Genomic DNA, 15,263 nt, shown 5'->3' with positions numbered 1-15,263 from the left:
TTCTGACCATCAAATACAGTCAAACATCTTCTACACAACTTGAATATTGTATTGGATTTGCCTTGTTGTTTTCTGACTAAAGCTTCAAGACTATTTATCAGAGTGTAATGATATGTGCCATCCTCTTCAATTAAGAGCAGATCAATCGGGACAGCAGAATCATCATCAAGTGTACTGATTCTGAGAGGTTCTATCAAGCAATTGCCACGACCAGTGGAACAAATAAATACATTAATAGATAATGGCCTACCATTGATATCTCTGGATTTTTTCAAATTTATCAATATTCTGAACAGACATTGCATATTCTAAGCCCTCCATAGCATCATCAAAATCATGTTCATCGTGTTTATAATAACTTACTCGCTCTGGATTATTTAAAACTGGAAACAAACAGCTAAAATACACCACCGAAAGCATTTTTGATCATTATTTTCTAGGTTGACCACAGCTTTATTGTTTTTGATATTGTCAGGTAAAGGCAGATATGTAGAACCTTGTAGTGGTCTGAATTCAGAAATATTAATATAGAGCTTGTGTGGAAATCCACATAGGCTCCAACCCGATTCCTTAGCAGCAAACTCAGAGTGTTTAATAAGCAATTGGTCTATCAACCTGCTTAGTATTTTGTCTGAGTTTATATTTGAGTATACAGGTACAGTTTCTGTTATGTGGGGCTGTGTAAATTTTGTGCTATTTGATTTCTTATATTGTGTATACAATTTGAGGGACAGCTTATAAGAGCCACTTTGTTTATTTAGAGTAGCCTGCACATCAGAATTTATACTGTTCAAAAAATTCTAAATGTCACATTTTGGCTCTGATACAAAACAGTAATCACTAAGTTGACCAGCAAAACTGCTATGGATGGGTGCTTTGCGCGGCTGCTTTGCTGGTCTATGATTATCGGGTGTTTCAAGCCTCCTTTTTAGACCAGATGTAGATGTAGATGGCTGTGGGGGCAATGTTGATGACTGTGCAGAACAAGTACCCATATGTTTATATGTGAGGTATTCCATGCTATATTTTCTATGGCACTTTGGGCATATTTTTGTGGGTGTTCCGCATTTTTCTGGATCACAATTCCTTTGGTGCTTAGCCCAATTAGGGCTGGAAATATTCTTATTGCATTAATTACAATATTTCTGATTTGGCATTTTGTTGTTGGTTTATTATATAAGATTTCTTGGGGTTCAAATCAAAACTCTATACTTAATACAAAATATCAGTTGGGTTCAGCAGTGTGCTTTGTATACTTAGTGTGTTAATATTTTTGGCTTTGGTATTTTTTGTTGTTGGTTTATTATATAAGATTTCTTGGGGTTCAAATCAAAACTCTATACTTAATACAAAATATCAGGTTCAGCAGTGTGCTAAAAAAATTGGAAAAACCTACAGGTGTGTCAAGTAAACCGGAAGTAAACCGGAAGTAAACCGGAAGTGGACCAGAAGGGGACCGGAAGTAAACCGGAAGTGGACCGGAAGTAGCCCGGAAGTGGACCGGAAGTGGACCGGAAGTAAATATGTGTGGGTGTGGGTTTTATGAGCATCTTGGCCTAGTTTTAAGTGTAGCAAAAACAATATCAACAGGGGCATATTTTTAACAAGCTTATGGACAACAATCTGACAGATGCAACTTTTGTAAGTGTAGCCAAATCAGTCTGAGGGGGTTCATACTTTCACGGGAAATTCCCGAGGGCTTTTTTACAAAAGTCTTGGGTTAGACAGAGCAGCACACTTGAGCAATAAGCTCATATGGACATCTTGACCTAGTTTTAAGTGTAGCCAAATCAGCCTGAGGAGGGCTCAAACTTTCTCGCCCCAGTAATAGGTCAAATAACACTACTGTGTTTGCATCATTTGCAAAGTCCCCAACCCGTAGCACACGGAGACTGGCGCTGGAAAGCGGTGTCAGCAGGGGTTCAATTCAAAGGATTGTACGTGACCACCACTGGCATCCGTATAAGATACAGCTGCAGCAGCACCTTAGTGAGGACGATCCAGACAGGCGTTTGCAGTTTTGTGAGTGGGCTATAGCACAACTGCAACGTGACCCTGCCGTCGGTAGCAAGATTCTGTTCAGTGATGAGGCTAATTTTTATGTGTCGGGAGAGGTGAATTAGCAAAATCTGCGGTACTGGTCACCCGAAAATCCACATTGGACAGATCCCAGCAAGGTGACGGGAGGCGGGAAGCTAATGGTGTGGTGTAATACTTGGGGTTCCCGACTTGTTCGTTCATTTTTCATTGAGGGCAACTTAAATACAGAGGGCTACTCGCTTCTTCTACGGGAGCAGATCTTACCATCCTTACTGTCCGAGGATGGGAGCTATCCTGAATGGTTCCAGCAAGATGGTGCTCTACCGCACTATGGGAGATAGTATGTCAGTATCTGGATCAACAATTCCCTCACCAATGGATTGGTCGCCGAGGGACTGTGGAATGGCCTGCACGCTCACCTGACCTGACACCATTGGACTTTTACCTCTGGAGACACCTGAAAGCTATGGTGTATGCTACGAAAATCAGGGATCTGGCTCACTTGCGCACACGCATTTTGGATGCCTGTACTGCAATAACTCCTGAGGTTCTTCAGAATGTGGTAAGGCCATGGGAGAGACGATTACACGTGAGTGTTGCGCAAGAGGGACGTCATATTGAGCATGTGTTATAACTTTGTGGTATTGTTAACTCTGCAACAATTAAAGTTAGGTGAAAACAAATGTCACAGTTGTTTTCCTGGTGAAATTCTAGCCCATTTTGATATGTCGCACAACCCCCTTTCAATTTAAATTTCTGAAGTTGAATTCAAGATGGCGGACATCAAGATGGTTGCCGACCATGCGAGTGACGTCAATGTGGTTCCCCCTTGGCCAGGCAACGATTGGTCATCGCCATTTTCACGTTCCATGCCGCAGTGGCCTTGTACTGCGGGTGTTAAGTGACTTATTGAGCCATAACTTTGTGGTATTGTTAACCCTGCAACAATTAAAGTTAGGTAAAAACAAATGTCACAGTTGTTTTCCTGGTGAAATTCTAGCCCATTTTAATACGTCGCACGACCTCCTTCCCATTTAAATTTCTGAAGTTGAATTCAAGATGGCGGACATCAGAATAGCTGCCGACCATGCGGGTGACGTCAATGTGGTTCCCCCTTGGCCAGGCAACGATTGGTCATCGCCATTTTCACGTTCCATGCCGCAGTGGCCTTTTACTGGGGATGTTAAGTGACTTATTGAGCTATAATTTTGTGGTATTGTTAACTCTGCAACAATTAAAGTTAGGTGAAAACAAATGTCACAGTTGTTTTCCTGGTGAAATTCTAGCCCATTTTGATATGTCACACGACCCCCTTCCCATTTAAATTTCTGAAGTTGAATTCAAGATGGCGGACATCAAGATGGCTGCCGACAATGCGGGTGACGTCAACGTGGTTCCCCTTGGCCTGATAACGATTGGTCATCGCCATTTTCACGTTTCATGCCGCAGTGGCCTTTAACTGGGGGTGTTAAGTAACTTATTGAGCAATAACTTTTTGGTATTGTTAACTCTGCAACAATTAAAGTTAGGTGAAAACAAATGTAACAGTTGTTTTCCTGGTGAAATTCTAGCCCATTTTGATATGTCGCACGACCCCATTCCCATTTAAATTTCTGAAGTTGAATTCAAGATGGCGGACATCAAGATGGCTGCCGACCATGCGGGTGACGTCAATGTGGTTCGCCCTTGGCCAGGAAACGATTGGCCATCGCCATTTTCACGTTCCATGCGGCAGTGGCCTTTTACTGGGGATGTTAAGTGACTTATTGAGCCATAACTTTGTGGTATTGTTAACTCTGCAACAATTAAAGTTAGGTGAAAACAAATGTCACAGTTGTTTTCCTGGTGAAATTCTAGCCCATTTTGATATGTCACACGATCCCCTTCCCATTTAAATTTCTGAAGTTGAATTCAAGATGGCGGACATCAAAATGGCTGCCGACCATGCGGGTGACGTCAATGTGGTTCTCCCTTGGCCTGATAACGATTGGTCATCGCCATTTTCACTGGGGTGTTAAGTGACTTATTGAGCCACCCTGTACATTCCGACAGTAAATAATACTCAATTCATATTGCTACGTAAATTCATTTATTCATTCCTCTATTTTGATCCTAACAGCTTTTATGCCTTTTTTCAAATTACAATACACATATACAGAGTGTCCGAAAAGTCACGCAACTCGGTGTTTACGACCGTATAACGGAATAGCGAAACGGAATGAGAAGAAACGCTTTCTGCCAAGAGAATGCTCTGTATATTGGGAAACAAGCATATGTAAGAACATGCACCATTTTGTTGTGGGGTTGAATTTTTGAATGTTCACTAGTATCAAAGTATTTAATTAATTCAAGATGTGATATATCTTTATAAACATCTTCTTTTGAATATCAAGAATAAAGCTATCTGTGTCCATGTACATCAGTTTTACACGATCACTATAAAAAGGCTTCAGCACATCATAATAGAGTTTTAACATATGTAATTTGGCCAATTCTAATATCACAGCTCCTACATAAATAGGTTTATCAAACTTAATTTTTGTTTTTTTCATATTAAAAAGTGTCATATTGTCCTCATAAATTATTCTATAATTAAAATTAGGTTTTGCCACTAATTTTTTGCTCCGCTAGGGGTCGGTAACTAATTTAATATCAGTATGTTTTCTATTATTTTCTATAGTTTTGCCATACACTGAATTAACCATTAATTTAAACAAAATTTTATCAAATTGGCTTACGGCAGATGTTCGAAGCTCGGTGTTCGTATCAATATATGGCTTCAACCATCTGGAGTGCCTGAACCTCAAGACTTTGCCAACATTGGTTACTTTAACATCGTGATGGATCAGGAACTGAAGGTTCTTGTAATATATTACATAATCCTGTTTTGGTTTTAGAGTCATCATTAGCTTTTTTTGTTTTTAGAGTTAGGTGAACACTCAACCTCAGAAATTGGGGGCAGATCAGAAAACTTGTTGTGTAAATTATCAGGAATTGTCAGATCAACTTCTAAGAATAGACCATAGTTACTGTCACCAAATTCCTTAAGATTTTCAATACAAAAGTTTCAACCCACTCAAGCCCTGCATATGGCAATTTATCCATCATAGCATAACCATACAAGCTGTTGGCATCCACATAAAGTATATAATTTGATGGCAATTCTGGATTATAATCAGAAATATATTTGTTATTAGCTCTGGCATATCTCTGAGAGCATTGCACCATGCCTCCTCTTATACATTGCTCCATAAACAAATACATATCTTGATCTTGGATTAAATTCAATTGTATTTTAGTGTTTAAAAACATTGCAGACCATGCTAGGCCTGGAGCACTATAGAAATACATTGGATCCAGCTTATAATTTTTTATTGAAGATTTTCTAAATGCCTGAAGTATATCGGCTAAGAGAGTTACATCAAGTGTTAAATATGCCTTATGATAATCACCAAATGTCTGGCATTTTAAGTTGTCCCACATCAACTTGGCATGGTGATAATCTTTATCAGTGATTTCGGATGCCCTGAGTTTACTGTAGAACTCTTTTTGTGGTGGCAAAGCACACTCATCAAATTTAGAAAAATCTGTAACATAGTCATATGGGTATACACCTTTTAGCCTAATTAATTTCAAGTCCTGATTTGGAAACATGTCACAAGTAATTTTATATTGATCATCAGATAATTGACTGGCCAGAGTAGCCAAGCTAGCCGACAAAATTCTGTATGAATCAAGAAATCTTAAGTGAATAGGAACTCCATTAACTTTAATTATCTTGCTAATAGCTATATATTTCTCATCATTTTCAGCTAAAATATTTAAATTCTGCTTGTCAAAACCCCTCGTACCTGATCATATGATGAAAATCATAATTCGATGCACCGTGACAAAATATCGGGACAAATTTTGGTCTCTGGATCTTAATATTACAACTATTACACAGAGCTATTAAGAATTTACCATTTGTATGGGAATGGTGTTTCACCTTGATATTTGTATCTGAAAATTTAAAATCACATACCACGCATTTTTCTGTATTATTGAAATTTTGAATTTGTTCTTCTGTTAAAGGCATCATAGGTTTTGATTTTAATAAGATATTAGATGCTATGTCATAGCACTCATTTTCTATTCTATGTGCAAATTCTTTGATGGTATCTGGTCCCATGTATGAATATTCTTTACTAACAACACCATCCTGTACAACCACATAATAAAAACTAGAAGGTTCATGTAGCTGGTATGATGTACTTGAAGATTCATCAGGATCTGGGCTGCAGAATGCAAGGGGTTTGAGGTTTGATTCAAAATCACAGACTATATATGCTGGGTGTTCCAACAAAGCTTCAAAGTTTTTGAATTTGGCATTTTCATTTTGTTTAGGCATAACCATATGAATAGGTTGATGGTAGCCACAGTATTTCAGATGCTCAACTAACTTGTTTTTTGCAATTTCTGTATTCTGTTCACGAGCACCATTTATTATTTTTTGACCATCAAATACAGTCAAACATCTTCTACACAACTTGAATATTGTATTGGATTTGCCTTGTTGTTTTCTGACTAAAGCTTCAAGACTATTTATCAGAGTGTAATGATATGTGCCATCCTCTTCAATTAAGAGCAGATCAATCGGGACAGCAGAATCATCATCAAGTGTACTGATTCTGAGAGGTTCTATCAAGCAATTGCCACGACCAGTGGAACAAATAAATACATTAATAGATAATGGCCTACCATTGATATCTCTGGATTTTTTCAAATTTATCAATATTCTGAACAGACATTGCATATTCTAAGCCCTCCATAGCATCATCAAAATCATGTTCATCGTGTTTATAATAACTTACTCGCTCTGGATTATTTAAAACTGGAAACAAACAGCTAAAATACACCACCGAAAGCATTTTTGATCATTATTTTCTAGGTTGACCACAGCTTTATTGTTTTTGATATTGTCAGGTAAAGGCAGATATGTAGAACCTTGTAGTGGTCTGAATTCAGAAATATTAATATAGAGCTTGTGTGGAAATCCACATAGGCTCCAACCCGATTCCTTAGCAGCAAACTCAGAGTGTTTAATAAGCAATTGGTCTATCAACCTGCTTAGTATTTTGTCTGAGTTTATATTTGAGTATACAGGTACAGTTTCTGTTATGTGGGGCTGTGTAAATTTTGTGCTATTTGATTTCTTATATTGTGTATACAATTTGAGGGACAGCTTATAAGAGCCACTTTGTTTATTTAGAGTAGCCTGCACATCAGAATTTATACTGTTCAAAAAATTCTAAATGTCACATTTTGGCTCTGATACAAAACAGTAATCACTAAGTTGACCAGCAAAACTGCTATGGATGGGTGCTTTGCGCGGCTGCTTTGCTGGTCTATGATTATCGGGTGTTTCAAGCCTCCTTTTTAGACCAGATGTAGATGTAGATGGCTGTGGGGGCAATGTTGATGACTGTGCAGAACAAGTACCCATATGTTTATATGTGAGGTATTCCATGCTATATTTTCTATGGCACTTTGGGCATATTTTTGTGGGTGTTCCGCATTTTTCTGGATCACAATTCCTTTGGTGCTTAGCCCAATTAGGGCTGGAAATATTCTTATTGCATTAATTACAATATTTCTGATTTGGCATTTTGTTGTTGGTTTATTATATAAGATTTCTTGGGGTTCAAATCAAAACTCTATACTTAATACAAAATATCAGTTGGGTTCAGCAGTGTGCTTTGTATACTTAGTGTGTTAATATTTTTGGCTTTGGTATTTTTTGTTGTTGGTTTATTATATAAGATTTCTTGGGGTTCAAATCAAAACTCTATACTTAATACAAAATATCAGGTTCAGCAGTGTGCTAAAAAAATTGGAAAAACCTACAGGTGTGTCAAGTAAACCGGAAGTAAACCGGAAGTAAACCGGAAGTGGACCAGAAGGGGACCGGAAGTAAACCGGAAGTGGACCGGAAGTAGCCCGGAAGTGGACCGGAAGTGGACCGGAAGTAAATATGTGTGGGTGTGGGTTTTATGAGCATCTTGGCCTAGTTTTAAGTGTAGCAAAAACAATATCAACAGGGGCATATTTTTAACAAGCTTATGGACAACAATCTGACAGATGCAACTTTTGTAAGTGTAGCCAAATCAGTCTGAGGGGGTTCATACTTTCACGGGAAATTCCCGAGGGCTTTTTTACAAAAGTCTTGGGTTAGACAGAGCAGCACACTTGAGCAATAAGCTCATATGGACATCTTGACCTAGTTTTAAGTGTAGCCAAATCAGCCTGAGGAGGGCTCAAACTTTCTCGCCCCAGTAATAGGTCAAATAACACTACTGTGTTTGCATCATTTGCAAAGTCCCCAACCCGTAGCACACGGAGACTGGCGCTGGAAAGCGGTGTCAGCAGGGGTTCAATTCAAAGGATTGTACGTGACCACCACTGGCATCCGTATAAGATACAGCTGCAGCAGCACCTTAGTGAGGACGATCCAGACAGGCGTTTGCAGTTTTGTGAGTGGGCTATAGCACAACTGCAACGTGACCCTGCCGTCGGTAGCAAGATTCTGTTCAGTGATGAGGCTAATTTTTATGTGTCGGGAGAGGTGAATTAGCAAAATCTGCGGTACTGGTCACCCGAAAATCCACATTGGACAGATCCCAGCAAGGTGACGGGAGGCGGGAAGCTAATGGTGTGGTGTAATACTTGGGGTTCCCGACTTGTTCGTTCATTTTTCATTGAGGGCAACTTAAATACAGAGGGCTACTCGCTTCTTCTACGGGAGCAGATCTTACCATCCTTACTGTCCGAGGATGGGAGCTATCCTGAATGGTTCCAGCAAGATGGTGCTCTACCGCACTATGGGAGATAGTATGTCAGTATCTGGATCAACAATTCCCTCACCAATGGATTGGTCGCCGAGGGACTGTGGAATGGCCTGCACGCTCACCTGACCTGACACCATTGGACTTTTACCTCTGGAGACACCTGAAAGCTATGGTGTATGCTACGAAAATCAGGGATCTGGCTCACTTGCGCACACGCATTTTGGATGCCTGTACTGCAATAACTCCTGAGGTTCTTCAGAATGTGGTAAGGCCATGGGAGAGACGATTACACGTGAGTGTTGCGCAAGAGGGACGTCATATTGAGCATGTGTTATAACTTTGTGGTATTGTTAACTCTGCAACAATTAAAGTTAGGTGAAAACAAATGTCACAGTTGTTTTCCTGGTGAAATTCTAGCCCATTTTGATATGTCGCACAACCCCCTTTCAATTTAAATTTCTGAAGTTGAATTCAAGATGGCGGACATCAAGATGGTTGCCGACCATGCGAGTGACGTCAATGTGGTTCCCCCTTGGCCAGGCAACGATTGGTCATCGCCATTTTCACGTTCCATGCCGCAGTGGCCTTGTACTGCGGGTGTTAAGTGACTTATTGAGCCATAACTTTGTGGTATTGTTAACCCTGCAACAATTAAAGTTAGGTAAAAACAAATGTCACAGTTGTTTTCCTGGTGAAATTCTAGCCCATTTTAATACGTCGCACGACCTCCTTCCCATTTAAATTTCTGAAGTTGAATTCAAGATGGCGGACATCAGAATAGCTGCCGACCATGCGGGTGACGTCAATGTGGTTCCCCCTTGGCCAGGCAACGATTGGTCATCGCCATTTTCACGTTCCATGCCGCAGTGGCCTTTTACTGGGGATGTTAAGTGACTTATTGAGCCATAACTTTGTGGTATTGTTAACTCTGCAACAATTAAAGTTAGGTGAAAACAAATGTCACAGTTGTTTTCCTGGTGAAATTCTAGCCCATTTTGATATGTCACACGATCCCCTTCCCATTTAAATTTCTGAAGTTGAATTCAAGATGGCGGACATCAAAATGGCTGCCGACCATGCGGGTGACGTCAATGTGGTTCTCCCTTGGCCTGATAACGATTGGTCATCGCCATTTTCACTGGGGTGTTAAGTGACTTATTGAGCCACCCTGTACATTCCGACAGTAAATAATACTCAATTCATATTGCTACGTAAATTCATTTATTCATTCCTCTATTTTGATCCTAACAGCTTTTATGCCTTTTTTCAAATTACAATACACATATACAGAGTGTCCGAAAAGTCACGCAACTCGGTGTTTACGACCGTATAACGGAATAGCGAAACGGAATGAGAAGAAACGCTTTCTGCCAAGAGAATGCTCTGTATATTGGGAAACAAGCATATGTAAGAACATGCATGTTTTAATAACGAATAAGCAAAGTGTTGCCAAAGGCGCTTTTTTTTTTTTTTTTTTTTTTTTTTTTTCAAATCGTGTGTATTGATGCACAGAACTCACTGTGGTAAATTATTGCAACATTTCACAACACCAACGAACAATTTGGATGTCCATCTATTCAATTTGACAGAAAAAGAACTTTGACGAAGTTTCAAAAACATTGCACAAGGGAATAAATGGGATGTTCCAAAAATCTATGTTTTCACAATATTAAGAGGGACACTGGCAATACTGTTGATGTCACGTGTCATTAACAGACGTGTTTCACCTCAGGCTATCACACTAAGGCACTTAACGACAAAGGAGAAAGTTGGTTATTATCGAACATATGCAATAAATTACATAGACCTTGCAACCCTGAAATGCAGGTACAGAAGAATGTGAATCAATTTTTATGTTTTCTGTACCTTAGGCGGTTGCTGTTTGCGGCGAACGGCATTCCAGATTGTGTCAAATGATGACGTCGTATGTGTGTTTTTAAAATGCGATATTCTACACAGGATAGAGTGTTTATTGTTGAAGAAGATATCCGAACATCGTCATATTCTGGCGTAAGAGAATCATTTAGTGCGAATTTTCCCGACTACTCACTCTCCAGATAAGTCGTCAATTTTTCGTCTTGTGCTAAGGTTTCGCTAAACTGTGTCAGTTTATGACAGGCAACGTTCAGGGCGTCCTTCTGTGTTAGGAGCTGATGTTCTGCAGCGTGTTGAACAAAGAATGGTGACGTCGCCACAAAAGTCTGATCGGAAGCTCGCCTCAGAATTGGACTTAAGCAAGTCAACTGCTAACTGCTAACTGCTAACTGCTAACGGAAATTCAAATTTTACCCGTATAGAGTTCGTGTTGTTCATGAATTGAAAGCGGTGGATGTCTCTGGACAGTTGCGTTACTGTCATTGGTTTCAATCATTCGTTCGACAAAATGGTGTCAATGTACTGAATATTTGTTTTTTTAGAGACGAAGCCTGGTTTAAATAGGATTTTATGTCAATAGCCAACATTCCATGGATTGGGCGACAGAAAACCTCATCAGTTGCATGAACTACCCTTGCACTCTCCGAAAATCGGTGTATGGTGTGGAATATCGCGACGTCGTAAATGGGACCGTTATTCTTTGAGACAACAGTGGATACCGCTGTGTACGTGGATCTCATAATGCAATTCGTTGCTCTCCTGGAAGAAGACATACCTGATGCTTGGCTACAACAAGATGGAGCAACTTGCCATACATCTAACGAATCTCTTCGTATGCTGAGAGAATTTTTTGGTGATCGTCTAATATCCAAGGATTTATGGCCCAGTCGCTCGCCTCATTTAACATCTGCAGAATGTTTTCTGTGGGGTTACTTAAAGGGGAAAGTATACCAAACGAGACCCAGAACATTGGTGGAGCTGAAATGAAACATTACACAGGAAATTGATAAAATCGGTGCTGCAACCCTCAGGAAGGTATCTGGTAACATGATCAAGCGAACCAACTTATGTATCCAAGAAAATGTTGGATACTTCGAACATTTGCTTTAATTTGTAGGGATATCCACATTTAAGAGTTGCAAGGTGTATGTAATTTATTGCATATGTTCGATAATAACCAACTTTCTCCTTTGTCGTTAAAAGTGCCTTAGTGTGATAGCCTGAGGTGAAACACGTCTGTTAGTGACACGTGACAGCAACAGTGATGCCAGTGTCCCTCGAAATAATGTGAAAACATCTATATTTGGAACAGTCCATTTTTTCCCTTGTGCAGTTTTTTTGAAAATTCGTCAAAGTTCTTTTTCTGTCAAATTGAATAGATGGCCATCCAAATTGTTCGATGGTATTGTGAAATGTTGCAATAATTTACCTCAGTGAGTTCTGTGCATAAATACACACGATTTGCAAGAAAACAAAATCCGCCTTTGGCAACACTTTCCTTATTTGTTATTAAAATATGCATGTTCTTACATATGTTCGTCCCTCTAAATTTTCCCAATATACAGAGCATTCTCTTGGCAGAAAGCGTTTCTTGTCATTCCGTTTCGCTATTCCGTTAAACGGTCGTAAACACCGGGTTGCGTGACTTTTCGGACACTCGTTAAAATGTACATAATTGTTTTACATTAAAGTTATCTGTCATTCCCCTTATTTTAATGACATTAAATTAAAAAAAAAAAAACACTTTGACTTTCACAATTGTATGTTACACTTCCTTAAAATTCGTAACAAACTATAACCAATCCGCACATGTGGATTAACAACCAAATTTAACAAATTTGTTGAAAACTGAACCTGTATATTATACAGTGTGTTTCAGAGCGACCAAGACACCACCTTTTTCTCAAGAACTGGAGATCGTATCAAGTTGAAACAAAAAAAAGCACCACTAAGTTGGGCCCAAAGAATCCGTAGAAAGTATTTGGAACAGTCCGAATGCCACCCTTTGTGGTTTTAGTGGGGGGCACATGCCCCGTTCGTTCGGTTTTCAAATGGGAAGGGTATGATTGGAATGCAGGTTCGGAAAGGCGGGGGAAAATACGATTGTCATATGAAACATTTGTCTGTACCACCTACCGTTTTCAGTGTAGAGAATAGTTTTGCAATAAAAGGAAGGTGAGTCAAATCGAGTATACCGAGCTTAACAATTAAGATAAGTGCAGCACCATAACAGTTTCGGAAAGTGCAGGACATAAGCTTTCCAACGATATGCCACATGATGACTGCGGGGCAAAAAAAGGATGAATCCGCGTGACCCAAAAGAGGGGGTATAAAGTTAGGGATGAACTCGAATACTTCAAATGGCAAAGGGGGCGGGTAATACCTCGTTTTAAAGGTCACAGAAAACAAGAAAAGGATGCGAACATGATTTTGTAATCCACTGACCGGTTTCAAATTGGCGACCAAAACAATTCCGACCCCTGACGTTGGTGTTCCAAAGTGAGGATTTACGTACGTAAATAGCAAAACACAAACACTGGACAGAGTACATAAGATCCTGTACAAACAATTATAGTAATGGGGCCGCTCATGAAACACCGTACTACTGTAAGTTTTGTTTGAGCTGCAACTTTGACCGCCCTTCACACTTTCTCCACGCTTAGGACTGGCAACGAATGGTTTACTGTCACGCACAATTAGAAATTCGTTGGCGTGTTTAATGCCTCGCCAACGAAAAAAGGTCCTTTTCTCAAAATTGATTGTCAAGTAATTGTTTGACGAGGGAAATAGGCCTAATTGAAATGATGATAAGAAAAACGAAAGAGTAATCAGTAACCAATGAACAGCGAAAACTGGAAACATATGTAAAGCACCCAGTGTGATGCACATTTACCAACTTACAGAAGATGTTCGAAATGTCTTACCTCGGTCTCAATGCATTTCTGCACACGGACACTGAAATCATTCTGTGATGCAATAACTTCTGCCTCACTAATTTGACTGCATGCAGCAAATATACTCTCGATCATGTCGTCTCCCGTTGTAACGCGATTTTGGTAAGCTATTTGTTTCAGTCGTCCCCAGAGGTAATAATCTAAACTTGTTAAGTCAGGTGACCTAAGAGGCCAGGGCACCCACCTCTACCTACCCAACGAGCACGAAATATTGCATTCACCTGATTACTCGTTGTCAGCTGAAAATGTGCTGGGCAGCCATCTTGTTGTAGCCACATGTGTGTTCTGATGTGTAAGGGGACGTCTTCGAGAAGACTTGGCAATTTTCTTGAAGAAATGTGCGGTACAAGACACCCGTAAGCCTCGCTTGAAAAACAATGAGGTCCAATTATTCGTCCGCCGATGATTCCACACCACACATTCACAGACCATCTACGTTGATGATCAATCTCTTGCATCCACCGTGGGTTTTCAGCGACCCAGTAATACGTGTTGTGCCGATTTAACTGACCATTACTTTTAATTGTATCCTCGTCAGACCACACCATTTCGTCAAAGAATCGAGTATTTGAATTCACTTGAGCTTGAGACCACGTGCAAAAGTCTAGCCTGCTTTGAAAATCAGTTCCATGAAGCTCTTGATGCAAGGACACGTGGTACGGATGAAATCTGTGATGCTTTAAAATCCTTCTCACTGTACTTGCGCTGACACCAGAATCACGAGCAACTTGCCTGATACTCACGTGAGGATTGAGATGGAAGGTTGCAAGTTCACCAGCAGACCTCTCATCTCGACAGGCCGAGCAATGCGTTCATATTTGTGACTGCTAGAAGGCTAAACATTGCCCCTTCTGCTTACACGATCGGCAAGGGTGCGAGAAACATGACTTGAACGATGTTTCCGATCGGGATACCTTGCAGCATACACACGAACAGCAGGAGAACTATTTCGTTGGCACTCACGTAACACCGTGAGCATTAACCGGTAACCATTTAGAAGCCTTGTCACGAATAAACAGCTGTTTCTCTGGCATTCTTTGTACATGATCTTATGTACTCTGTCCAGTGTTTTTGTTTTGCTATTTACGTACGTAATTCCTCACTTTGGAACACCAACTTCAAGGTCGGGATTGTTTTGGTCGCAATTTTGAAACAGACCAGTGGATTACAAAATCATCTTCACATCCTTTTCTTGTTTTCTTTGACCTTTGAAACGAGGTATTTCTCGACCCGCTTGCCATTTGAAATTTCCCAAGCCTTCCTTAACTTTAGACCCCCTTTTTTGGGTCACGCCGTCTCATCCTTATTTAGTCCTCGCAGTCATCATGTGGCATAACTTTGGAAAGCTTGTGTCCTGCACTTTCCGAAACTGTTATGGTGCTGCACTTATCTTAATTGTTAAGCTCGGTATACTCGATTTGGCTCACCTTCCTATTTTGCAAAAACGTTTTCTACACGGAGAACTTTAGGTGGTACAGACAAATGTTTCATATGACAATCGTATTTTTTCCCCGCCTTTCCGAAGCTGCATTCCAAACATACCCTTCCCATTTGAAAATCGCACGAA

This window comes from Lepisma saccharinum, chromosome 5, assembly GCF_977018435.1.
Source record: "Lepisma saccharinum chromosome 5, izLepSacc3.1, whole genome shotgun sequence".
NCBI classification, from domain to species: domain Eukaryota; kingdom Metazoa; phylum Arthropoda; class Insecta; order Zygentoma; family Lepismatidae; genus Lepisma; species Lepisma saccharinum.
This window is presented reverse-complemented; position numbering follows the sequence as displayed.